Source organism: Chelonia mydas, chromosome 15 (assembly GCF_015237465.2).
Source record: "Chelonia mydas isolate rCheMyd1 chromosome 15, rCheMyd1.pri.v2, whole genome shotgun sequence".
Taxonomy (NCBI): domain Eukaryota; kingdom Metazoa; phylum Chordata; order Testudines; family Cheloniidae; genus Chelonia; species Chelonia mydas.
Genome location: NC_057856.1, coordinates 1,159,744 through 1,172,495, shown reverse-complemented (window position 1 = coordinate 1,172,495; position 12,752 = coordinate 1,159,744). Strand labels below are relative to the sequence as shown.

At 50.3% G+C, this 12,752-nt stretch overlaps 1 protein-coding gene across 9 annotated transcripts in view; it reads right to left on the bottom strand.

The window, feature by feature from the left end:
- The window catches only part of MTMR3 (myotubularin related protein 3), a 254,003-nt gene that overhangs the window by 33,644 nt on the left and 207,607 nt on the right, over window positions 1–12,752 (bottom strand). The window lies entirely within an intron of this gene.

The following is a 12,752-nucleotide window of genomic DNA, read 5'->3' as shown; positions in this document are numbered from 1 at the left end:
TTCCCTCCCTCTTTGGGTATGTCTACACTACGAAATTAGGTTGAATTTACAGAAGTCTATTTTTTAGATTGATACAGTCGATTGTGTGTGTCCCCACACTAATGCACTAAGCGCATTAAGTCGGTGGAGTGCGTCCACAGCACCAAGGCTAGCGTCGACTTTTGGAGCGTTGCACTGTGGGTAGCTATCCGACAGTTCCCGCCGCTCACTGGAATTCTGGGTTAAGCTCCCAGTGCCTCATGGGGCAAAAACACTGTTGCGGGTGGTTTTGGGTACATGTCGTCAGTTGCCCCTCCCTCCGTGAAAGCAACAGCAGACAATCATTTCGCACCTTTTCTCCGTGCGGGCGCCATACTGCTTTCAGCAGACGGTGCAGTAGGACTGCTAACCGTCATCGTGATCCACCACTTCCACTCCCACTTTGCTCTCCTGATGCTATGAATCCACCTCGCAGGTCTTCTATATGACCATTGTCATCCACCGCTTCTGCTGGCACTCTGCTCTTCTGCTCTCCTGGTGGTCTCGCAGGACCGCTTCCACTGCAACTCTGCTCAGTTGCTCTTTTCTCACCACACCACAGAAAGCGTGCAGCCCACTCAGCTGTTGTGTCCTGGCAGCAGACAGTGCAGTAGGTCTGCAAAACTGGTCATCCAACCACCGCTTCCCCCTGCAACTCTGCTCTCCTGCAAACGCCATACCACGGCAAGCATGGAGCCCGCTCAGATCATCGCGGCAGTTATGAGCATTGTAAACACCTCATGCATTATCATGCAGCATATACAGAACCAGAATGAGTTTATGATGAGATTACTGGTTCTGTGGATGAAGGGAAAGCAGTGGATGTATTGTTTCTTGACTTTAGCAAAGCTTTTGACACGGTCTCCCACAGTATTCTTGTCAGCAAGTTAAGGAAGTATGGGCTGGATGAATGCACTATAAGGTGGGTAGAAAGCTGGCTAGATTGTCGGGCTCAACGGGTAGTGATCAATGGCTCCATGTCTAGTTGGCAGCCGGTGTCAAGTGGAGTGCCCCAGGGGTCGGTCCTGGGGCCGGTTTTGTTCAATATCTTCATAAATGATCTGGAGGATGGTGTGGATTGCACTCTCAGCAAATTTGCGGATGATACTAAACTGGGAGGAGTGGTAGATATGCTGGAGGGGAGGGATAGGATACAGAAGGACCTAGACAAATTGGAGGATTGGGCCAAAAGAAATCTGATGAGGTTCAATAAGGATAAGTGCAGGGTCCTACACTTAGGATGGAAGAATCCAATGCACCGCTACAGACTAGGGACCGAATGGCTAGGCAGCAGTTCTGCGGAAAAGGACCTAGGGGTGACAGTGGACGAGAAGCTGGATATGAGTCAGCAGTGTGCCCTTGTTGCCAAGAAGGCCAATGGCATTTTGGGATGTATAAGTAGGGCCATAGCGAGCAGATCGAGGGACGTGATCATTCCCCTCTATTCGACATTGGTGAGGCCTCATCTGGAGTACTGTGTCCAGTTTTGGGCCCCACACTACAAGAAGGATGTGGATAAATTGGAGAGAGTCCAGCGAAGGGCAACAAAAATGATTAGGAGTCTAGAGCACATGACTTATGAGGAGAGGCTGAGGGAGCTGGGATTGTTTAGTCTGCAGAAGAGAAGAATGAGGGGGGATTTGATAGCTGCTTTCAACTACCTGAAAGGGGGTTCCAAAGAGGATGGCTCTAGACTGTTCTCAATGGTAGCAGATGACAGAACGAGGAGTAATGGTCTCAAGTTGCAATGGGGGAGGTTTAGATTGGATATTAGGAAAAACTTTTTCACTAAGAGGGTGGTGAAACACTGGAATGCGTTACCTAGGTGGTAGAATCTCCTTCCTTAGAGGTTTTTAAGGTCAGGCTTGACAAAGCCCTGGCTGGGATGATTTAACTGGGAATTGGTCCTGCTTCGAGCAGGGGGTTGGACTAGATGACCTTCTGGGGTCCCTTCCAACCCTGATATTCTATGATTCTATGAAGAACCTCCAAAGCAGGCGAGGAGGTGATGGCAGCGCGGTGATGAGAGTGATGAGGACATGGACACAGACTTCTCTCAAAGCATGGGCCCCAGCAATTTGGCCATCATGATGGCAGTGGGGCAAGCTCATGCCATGGAAAGCCGATTCTGGGCCCGGGAAACAAGCACAGACTGGTGGGACCACAAGTGTTGCAGGTCTGGAAGGATTACCAATGGCTGTGAAACTTTCGCATGCATAAGGGCACTTCCATGGAACTTTGTGACTTGCTTTCCCCTACCCTGAAGTGCAAGAATACCAAGATGAGAGCAGCCCTCACAGTTCACAAGCGAGTGGCGATAGCCCTCTGGAAGCTTGCAACGCCAGACAGCTATCGGTCAGTCGGGAATCAATTTGGAGTGGGCAAATCTACTGTGGGGGCTGCTGTGATCCAAGTAGCCAACACAATCACTGAGCTGCTGCTATCAAGCGTAGTGACTCTGGGAAATGTGCAGGTCATAGTGGATGGCTTTGTTGCAATGGGATTCCCTAACTGTGGTGGGGCGATAGACGGAATGCATATGCCTATCTTGGCACCGGACCACCTTGGCAGCCAGTACATAAACCGAAAGGGGTGCTTGTCAATGGTGCTGCAAGCACAGGTGGATCACAAGGGATGTTTCACCAACATCAGCGTGGGATGGCCGGAAAAGGTACATGACGCTAGCATCTTCAGGAATTCTGGTCTGCATGAAGCAGATGCAGCAAGGGACTTATTTTCTGGTCTGGAAAGTAACCACTGGGGATGTTGAAATGCCTAGAGTTATCCTTGGGGACCCAGCCTACCCCTTAATGCCATGGCTCATGAAGCCATACACAGGCAGCCTGGACAGTAGTCAGGAGCTGTTCAACTATAGGCTGAACAAGTGCAGAAAGGTGGTAGAATCTGCATTTGGACGTTTAAAAGCGCACTGGCGCAGTTTACTGACTCGGTTAGACCTCAGTGAAACCAATATTCCCACTGTTATTACTGCTTGCTGTGTGCTCCACAATATCTGTGAGAATAAGGTGGAGACGTTTATGGTGGGGTGGGAAGTTGAGGAAAATCACCTGGCCGCTGACTACGCACAGCCAGACACCAGGGCAGTTAGAAGAGCACAGCAGGGTGCGCTGCGCATCAGAGAAGCTTTGAAAACCAGTTTCATGGCTGACCAGGCTACGGTGTGACAGTTCTGTTTGTTTCTCCTTGATGAAAACCCGCCCCCTTGGTTCACTCTACTTTCCTGTAAGCCAACTGCCCTCCCCTTCCCCCTTTGACAACCGCTTGCAGAGGCAATAAAGTCATTGTTGTTTCAAATTCATGCATTCTTTATTAATTCATCACAAAAATAGGGGGATAACTGCCAAGGTAGCCCAGGAGGGGTGGGGGAGGAGGAAAGGACAAGGCCACACTGCACTTCAAATTACTGAATGCCAGCCTTCTGTTGCTTGGGCAGTCCTCTGGGGTGGAGTGGCTGGGAGTCCGGAGCCGCACCCCGTGTTCTTGGTCGTCTGGGTGAGGAGGCTATGGAACTTGCGGAGAAGGGTGGTTGGTTACACAGGGTCTGCAGTGGCGGTCTGTGCCTTTCCTGCACCTAAACCATACGCCGGAGCATATCAGTTTGATCCTCCAGTAGCCTCAGCCTTGCATCCTGCCTCCTCTCATCATGGTGCCGCCACCCTTCCTCTTGATCCCACCACGTCTCCTGTTGCTCTCGCCACCTGTCCTTGCGTTCATTTTGTGCTTTCCTGGACTCTGACACCGTCTGCCTCCACGCATTCTGCTGGGTTCTTTCAGTGCAGGAGGACTGCATGAGCTCAGAGAACATTTCATCACAAGTGCATTTTTTTCACCTTCTTATCTGCGCTAGCCTCTGGGACAGAGATGCTAGTGGCAGCGTTGAAACATCTGTAGCTGCGGGAGGAAAAAAAGAGGAGAGTAAAATTGAAAAAGACACATTGGCCATTTAAAAGGAGGGGCTGATGTTTTCGGGTTAATGTGTAGCACAAACCCAACTAACCCCCCCCCCCCCCCAATCCTCTGGGATGATCACTTCACCCCTCCCCCCACCACGTGGCTAACAGGGGGTATGATTTCTTTTAGCCACAGGCAAACAGCCCAGCAGGAACGGCCACCTCTGAATGTCCCCTTAATAAAATTCCCCTGTTTCAACCAGGCGACCATGAATGATATCACTCTCCTGAGGATAACACAGAGAGATAAAGAACGGATGTTGCTTGAATGCCAGCAAACACCGGGACCACACGCTGCCATGCTTTCTTATGCAGTGATTCCAGACTACGTGCTACTGGCCTGGCATGGTAAAGTGTCCTAACATGGAGAACGCAATAAGGCTGCCCTCCCCAGAACCTTTTGCAAAGGCTTCAGGAGTACTTCCAGGAGAGCTTCATTGAGATGTCCCTGGAGGATTTCCGCTCCATCCCCAGACACGTTAACAGACTTTTCCAGTAGCTGTACTGGCCACGAAAGCATCCCAAGTCTTCAGGGCAAATTAATCATTAAACACGCTTGCTTTTAAACAGTGTATTATATTTACAAAGGTACACTCACCAGAGTTGCCTTCTCCGCCTTCAAGGCCTGGGAGCCCAGGTTGGGAGGGTATTGGCTCCAAGGTGATCAACAGTTTCTGGCTGTCGGGGAGAATGGTTTCTCCGCTTGCCTAGTGTGCGCTATCTTCAACCTCCCCCTCCTCGTCATCTTCCTCGTCCCCCAAATCCTCATCCCTGTTGTGTGAGACTCCCTTGCAGGAGTATACGTACAGGTGTGGGGTAGTTGTAGGGGCACTCCCTAGAATTGCATGCAGCTCATCATAGAAGCGGCATGTCTGGGGCTCTGACCCCGAACGGGCATTTGCCTCTTGGGTTTTTTGGTAGGCTTGCCTGAGCTCCTTAAGTTTCATGCGGCACTGCTGCGGGTCCCTGTGATAGCCTCTGTCCTTCATGCCCTTGGAGATTTTTGCAAATATTTTGGCATTTCGTCTTTTGGAATGGAGTTCTGATAGCACGAATTCATCTCGCCATACAACAATCAGATCCGGTACCTCCGATTCGGTCCATGCTGGAGCTCTTTTGCGATTCTGGGACTCCATGGTCACCTCTGCTGATGAGATCTGCACGGTCACCTGTGCTGATCAGCTTGCCACACTGGCCAAACAGGAAATGAAATTCAAAAGTTTGCGGAGCTTTTCCTGTCTACCTGGCCACTGCATCCGAGTTGAGAGTGCTGTCCAGATTGGTCACAATGGAGCACTCTGGGATAGCTTCCGGAGGCCAATACCGTCGAATTGCATCCACACTAACCCAAATTCGACCAGGCGATGTTGATTTCAGCGCTAATCTCCTTGTCGGGGAGAAGTACAGAAATAGATTTTAAGAGCCCATTAAGTCGACAAAAATGACTTCCTTGTGTAGATGGGTGCAGGGTTAAATCGATCTAACGCTGCTAAATTCGACTTAAACTCGTAGTGTAGACCAGGGCTTTGCTGCTCCTGGATGTGCCGTCCTGCACTTCCTCTTGAGAAAGGTGGGGCACAAAGGTGCAGGAGCAAGGTGAATTCATGACCCACCTTGGGGGCATGGGGGTTGGGTGGCAGGCTCCAGTAGTGGGAATTCAGGAACTTGGCCGTGCGGCCCCAGGCTCAGACACTGGGGCAGCAGGTATTGACCCCACACCACCCTCCTGCCCAGCTCTGGCCACTCGGCCCTGGACTCCAGCTGCGGGGCTTCACCCTCTGGCCCTGGGTTCCAGTTGTGTGGCATCAGGTGCTGGCTCCCGGCTCCAGTCCCGAGCTCCATCTGCGCAATGGCAGGCGCTGTCCACAGGCGCCGACCCCCAGGCCAGCTGCACAGGAGCAGGCTCCAAGCATGGGGCTTTGGGCCGCCAACCTCTGGCTCTGGCACTGCAAGGCAGCCAGGTACTGACCCCTGGCTGCAGAGCTTCAGTCGACCTCTGGCCCCCGGTTCCAGCCGTTCGGTGGTGAGCGCTGGCCCCGGTCTCCAGCCACTCCTGCCTAGCCCCCGGTGCTGATCCCCGGCCTTCACTGCACAGCAGCCGGCGCCAACCCACAGCTCTGTTCCCAGGCTCTGGCCACGTGGTGCCGACCCCTGGCCCTGGCCACGCAGCGGCGAGCGCTGACTCCTGGCTCCAGCCACGCGCGCCTGGGCTCCGGCACACAGCTCTGGGCTCTGGCCGTGTGGCAGCAGGCACTAGCCCTGGGTGCTGACCCCCAGCTTCGTCTGCCTGGCCGCAGGCTCCAATCCCTGGCTCCAGCCACACAGTTCCCATCCCCAGCTCCAGGTTCTGGCCGCGGGCACTGAGCCCTGGCCCTGGCGGCATGGCAACAGACACCAGTCCCTGGCTCTGGCCACACAACAGTGGGGCTCCTCACCCACCCCCATCGCCCCTGGCCCCTGCTGCTTCCCACAGCCATGTATCCATCCCTCAACCCCCACCCCACCCCCAAGGCCCCGCTGCCTTCCTCGCCCTGCATCCATTCCCCCCCCATTGCCCTCAGGCCCCACATCCATCCCACCCTTGCCTCTAGCCCCTGCTGCCTCCCTCTTTGGCCCCCCGATGCAGGGCTTAATGGGTCCTGGGGCTTACTGAGAAAAGTGATATTAACAAACATGCAAGTATCACTTTTCACAGCAGACTTACTAAAGTCTGTAAAATGTGATACTTGCATGTTTGTTAATATCACTTATCACTTTTCATAGCCTCCCAGGTAGCGACTCAGTGTGCTGTGATATTAACAATATACAAATATCACTTTTCACAGCAAGCCCCAGGATCCATTAAGCCCTGGACGGGGTGGCTGAAGGGGGAGGCAGCATTATTTTTGTTATTGAGTTTGCCAAAAAAACCCTACAAATATACATTATAATGATTGGGATGTGAATCTGTGCATATTTGTTTTTTCTAAAATTAATTACCGGTAAGTATTTTAGGAAAAAATTGTCAGTGCGGCCACCAGTGGCTGCACTCTGAGGCCACCAAAAAGCTGTTGTGAGAACCCCTGGCCTAGACCTCACCTCTCTTAGGGTATGTCCATGCTGCAATTCAAACCCTGCAGCTGGGCTGTGCCAGGCTCACGGGGCTTTGATTCCAGGTTGGTTAACTGCAGTGCAGACACTAGGCCTCAGGCTGGAGCTCAGGCTCTAGGACACTGTGAGGTGGGAAGCTCCCATAGCTCAGGCTGCAGCCTGAGTGTCTACACTGCAATCAAACAGCCCCTTAGCCCGAGCCCTGTGAGCCCGAGTCAGCTGTCCTGCGCCAGCCATGGATGTCTAACTACAGTGTAGACATACCCTGAGACATGTTCAGGCAGATGAAATGAACTTGTTTAAAATGTGTTCCCGGGGCTATTAAATTTGTGGCAACTGATTGTTACAGGTAATAAACACTGTAGTGTCCCTGCTAGACCAAACCAGTAGCTGGCACTGGCTGCTTCATGCTAAATGTTTAAAGAAACTCGAACAACCTGTTTAGGCTTCACATTTGCCATACCCTAAGATTATAATATACTCTGGGAGGAGTGGAGGCACACTGCACTTTAAATGTATATTTCGATAGCTCTTTCTGTAATTAATTCAAATAAAATTCATATATAGAAAGGAAAAAACAGCAATCATTACTAGAAGCAAAGGAGAGGCCATTGGAATGTAGCCAGATTTACAAAAGGTACCACCCACATGCAGAGAGAAAACACGTTTCCATTATAATCAGGAATCCTAGTTTTCTGGGATAAAAAAGCCCCAACATTCTCTGCTCTGTGGAGGTGGGGTGCAGAAGCAGGTGGAGGGGGACACCCTGACACTAGCACCCCTCTGTCGCCACCCTGCACAGCAAGCAGAAGGCTCCTGGGAACAGCTCCATGGCAGAGGGCAGGAGCAGCACAGGGCAGTGGGGGGAGGGACAGCTGAACTGCCCGGCAATTGTTAGCCTGCTGCGGCAAGCTGCTGCAAGGGAACTTAGGGGAGCTGATAGGGGGGCTGCCGACTCACCCTGGTTTGAAACCCCCACCAGCTAGCTCCAACAGGCTGCTCTTTGTGCAAGCAGTGGACAAAGCAGGTGGCTGCTAAACAACGTTATAAGGGAGCACTGCACAACTTTAGACGAGCATGTTCTCTAACAGATCAGCAACCTAACCATGAAACAACATTAACTGGATGAAGTTAAGTGAGGAGTTACTGTATTTACAATTTTAAAGTAAGTTTGAAGCCTACCAGTGACATCAGAGTTCCAGTATGAATCTAGAGAAAAGCCTGTTGAGAGTCTTTGGGTTAAGTTTAGAGGCAAGAACAACAAAGGTGATGTCGTGGTGTGCGTCTGCTATAGAGTACCAGACTAGGAGGATGAGGTAGATGAGGTTTTCTTCGGACAACTCACAGAAGTTTCCAGATCACAGACCCTGGTTCTCATGGGGGAATTCAATCACCCCGACATCTGCTGGGAGAGCAAGACAGCGGTGCACAGACAATCCAGGAAGTTTTTGGAGACTGTTGAGGACAACTTCCTGGTGAAGGTGCTGGAAGAATCAACTAGGAGCCGTGCTCCTCTTGATCTGCTGCTCACAAACAGGGAAGAAGTAGTAGGGGAAGTAGAAGTGGGTGGCAACCTGGGCAGAAATGACCATGAGATGGTCAAGTTCAGGATGCTGACAAAAGGAAGAAAGGAGAGCAGCAGAATAGGGACCCTTGTCTTCAGAAAAGCAGACTTGGACTCCCTCGGGGAACTGATGGGCAGGATCCCCTCGGAGGCTAATATGAGGGGGAAAGGAGTCCAGGAGAGCTGGCTGTATTTTAAAGAAGCCTTGTTGAGGGTGCAGGAACAAACCATCCCAATGTGTAGAAAGAATAGCAAATATGGCAGGCGACCAGCTTGGCTTAACAGAGAAATCTTCGGTGAGCTTAAACACAAAAAGGAAGCTTACAAGAAGTGGAAACTTGGACAGATGACTAGGGAAGAGTATAAAAATATTGCTTGAGCATGCAGGGGTGTAATCAGGAAGTACATCTGGAACTGCAGCTACCGAAAGATGTGAAGGGTAACAAGAAGGATTTCTAGAGGTATGTTAGCAACAAGAAGGTGGTCAGGGAAAGTATGGGACTCTTACTGAATGAAGGAGGCAGCCTAGTGACAGATGATTTGGAATGCTTTTTTTGCTGCAGTCTTCACAGACAAGGTCGGCTCACAGACTTCTGCACTGGGCAGCACAGTATGGGGAGGAGGTGAGTGAAAGAACAAGTTATGCACTATTTACAATGCATCCGAGGGTGCTGAGGGAGTTGGCTGATGTGATTGCAGAGCTATTGGCCATTATCTTTGAAAACTCATGGCAATCAGGTGAGGTCCTGGATGATTGGAAAAAGGCAAATGTAGTGTCCATCTTTAAAAATAGGAAGAAGGAGAATCTGGCGAACTACAGACCGGCCAGGTTCACCTCTGTCCCTGGAAAAATCATGGAGCAGGTCCTGAAGGAATCCATTTTGAAGTACTTAGAGGAGAGGAAGGTGATCAGGAACAGTCAACATGGATTCACCAAGGGCAAGTCATGCTTGACTAACCTGATTGTCTTCTATGATGAGATAACTGGCTCTGAGGATATGGGGAAAGCGGTGGATGTGATATACCTTGGCTTTAGCAAAGCTTTTCATACGCTCTTCCACAGTATTCTTGCCAAGAAGTTAAAGTAGTACGGATTGGATGAATGGACTATAAGGTGGATAGAAAGCTGGCTAGATCGTTGGGCTCAACGGGTAGTGATCAACAGCTCTATATCTAGTTAGCAGCAGGTATCAAGCGGAGTGCTCCAGGGGTTTGTTCTAGGGACAGTTTTGTTCAACATCTTCATTATAGATTCATAGATATTGAAGGTCAGAAGGGACCATTATGATCAGCTAGTCTGACCTCCTGCACAATGCAGGCCACCGAATCTCACCCACCCACTCCTACAATAAACCTCTCACCTATGTCTGAGCTACTGAAGTCCTCAAATCATGGTTTAAAGACTTCAAGGTGCAGAGAATCCTCCAGCAAATGACCCGTGCCCCATGCTGCAGAGGAAGGCGAAAAAACCCCCAGAGCCTCTTCCAATCTGCCCTGGAGGAAAATTCCTTCCCGACCCCAAATATGGCGATCAGCTGAACCCTGAGTATGTAGGCAAGATTCACCAGCCAGATACCCAGGAAAGAATTCTCTGTAGTAACTCAGATCCCATCCCATCTAACATTCCATCAAGGGCCATTGGGCTTATTTATCATGAATAGTTAAAGATCAATTAATTGCCAAAATCATGTTATCCCATCATACCATCTCCTCCATAAACTTATCAAGTTTAATCTTGAAGCCAGATATGTCTTTTGCCCCCACTGCTTCCCTTGGAAGGCTGTTCAAGAACTTCACTCCTCTGATGGTTAGAAACCTTCGTCTAATTTCAAGCCTAAACTTCCTGATGGCCAGTTTATTATATCCATTTATTCTTGTTTCCACATTTGAGCTCTCACTGAAGCTTTTCCCACAGTGCAGGCACTTATAGGTTTTATCTCCTGTGTGGGTTCTCAGAGGTGAAGTGATTAAAGCTTTTCTCACAATCCAAGTATTTATAGGGTTCTTCTCCTGTATGGGTTCTCTGACGTATAATAAGGGCTTATGGTGCATTGAAACGTCTCACACTGCAGGCATTTTTAGGGTCTCTCCCCATATGGATTCTCCCATGGTTAATAAGGCCTGAGAGCTGAATGAAGTTTTTACCTCAGTCCAAGCATTTATAGGGTCTCTCCTGTATGGTTTCTCTCATGGTTAATTAAGACTTGAGCAATAAATGAAGCTCTTCCTGAAGTACAGGCATTTATAGCAGGGTTTCTCAAACTGGGGTCTGGGGTCCGCAAGGGTACTCCAGTGGGTCAACGAGTCATGTCCGGGGCTGCTGTCCCCGCTGATCAACTCCTCCCCCTCCCTCCCAGTGACTCCTGCATGCCACAAAACAGCTGTTCAGCAGTGTGCAGGAGGCACTGGGCGGGAGAGGGAGGAGTGGGGACGGGGCGCGCTTGGGGGAAGGGGGCAGAAAGAGGCAGGGAAGAGGAGGGGCAGGGGTGGGGGGTTGGGAGTAGGGGTGGAGTGAGGGCGGAGCCTGTGGCTGAGTGGTGGGCTTGCGGGGGTCCTTGAAAATTTTTAAATCAAAAGGGGGGTCCTCGGGTTGTTAAAGTTTGAGAACCGCAGATTTATAGGGTTTCTCACCAGTGTGGAGTCTCCCATGTCTAATAAGATGTGCCCTCCGACTGAAGCTTTTCCCACTGTCCGAACACTTATAGGGTCTCTCTCCAGTGTGCAGTCTCATATGAGCAGTAAGATTTGAGCTCCGATTCAAGCTTTTCCCACAGTCCAAGCATTTATAGGGTCTCTCTCCTGTGTGGGTTCTCTCATGGCTCATAAGGCCTGAGCGCTGACTGAAGCTCTTCCCACAGTCCAAGCATTTATAGGGTTTCTCTCCAGTGTGGATTATCCTATGGCTAATAAGATTTGAGCTTAATGATCTGGATGATGGGATGGATTGCACCCTCCGCAAGTTCGCGGATGACATTAAGCTGGGGGAGAGATAGATACGCTGGAGGGTAGGGATAGGGTACAGAGTGACTTATACAAACTGGAGGATTGGGGCAAAAGAAATCTGATGACGTTCAACAAGGACAAGTGCAGAGTCCTGCACTTAGGACAGAAGAATCCCATGCATCATTACAGGCTGGGGATCGACTGGCTAAGCGACAGTTCTGCAGAAAAGTACCTGGGGATTACAGTGGTCAAGAAGCTGTATATAAGTCAACAGTGTGCCCTTGTTGCCAAGCAGGCTAATGGCATTTTGGGCTGCATAAGTAGGAGCATTGCAGCAGATGAGGGACGTGATCATTCTCCTCTATTCGACATTGGTGAGGCCTCATCTGCAGTACTGTGTCCAGTTTTGGGCCCCACACTAAAAGAAGGATGTGGAAAATTGGGAAGAGTCCAGTAGAGGGCAAGAAAAATGATTAGGGGCTGGAGCACATGACTTATGAGGAAGAGGCTGAGGGAACTGGGATTGTTTAGTCTGTGGAAGAGAAGAATGAGGGGGATCTGATAGCTGCTTTCAACTATCTGAAAGGGGTTCCACAGAGGATGGATCTAGACTGTTCTCAGTGGTACCAGGTGACAGAACAAGGAGTAATGGTCTCAAGTTGCAGTGGGAGAGGTTTGGGTTGGATGTTAGGAAAAACTTTTTCACGAGGACAGTGATGAAACACTGGAATGGGTTACCTAGGGAGGTGGTGGAATCTCCTTCCTTTGAGGTTTTTAAGGTCAGGCTTGACAAAGTCCTGGCTGGGATGATTTAGTTGGGGATTGGTCCTGCTTTGAGCAGGGGGTTGTACTAGATGACCTCTTGAGGTCTCTTCTAATCCTAATATTCTATGGTTCTATGATCAATGCCCCTACTTATACAGCCCCGAATGCCGTTAGCCTATCCCTACCCTCCAGCGTATCTACCACTCCTCTCAGTTTAATGTCATCTGCAAACTTGCTGAGGGTGCAGTCCACGCCATCCTCCAGACCATTAATGAAGATACTGAACAAAACAGGCCCCAGGACCGACCCTTGGGGCACTCCGCTTGATACTGGCTGCCAAGTAGACATGGAGCCATTGATCACTACCCACTGAGCCCAATGATCTAGCCAGCTTTCTATGC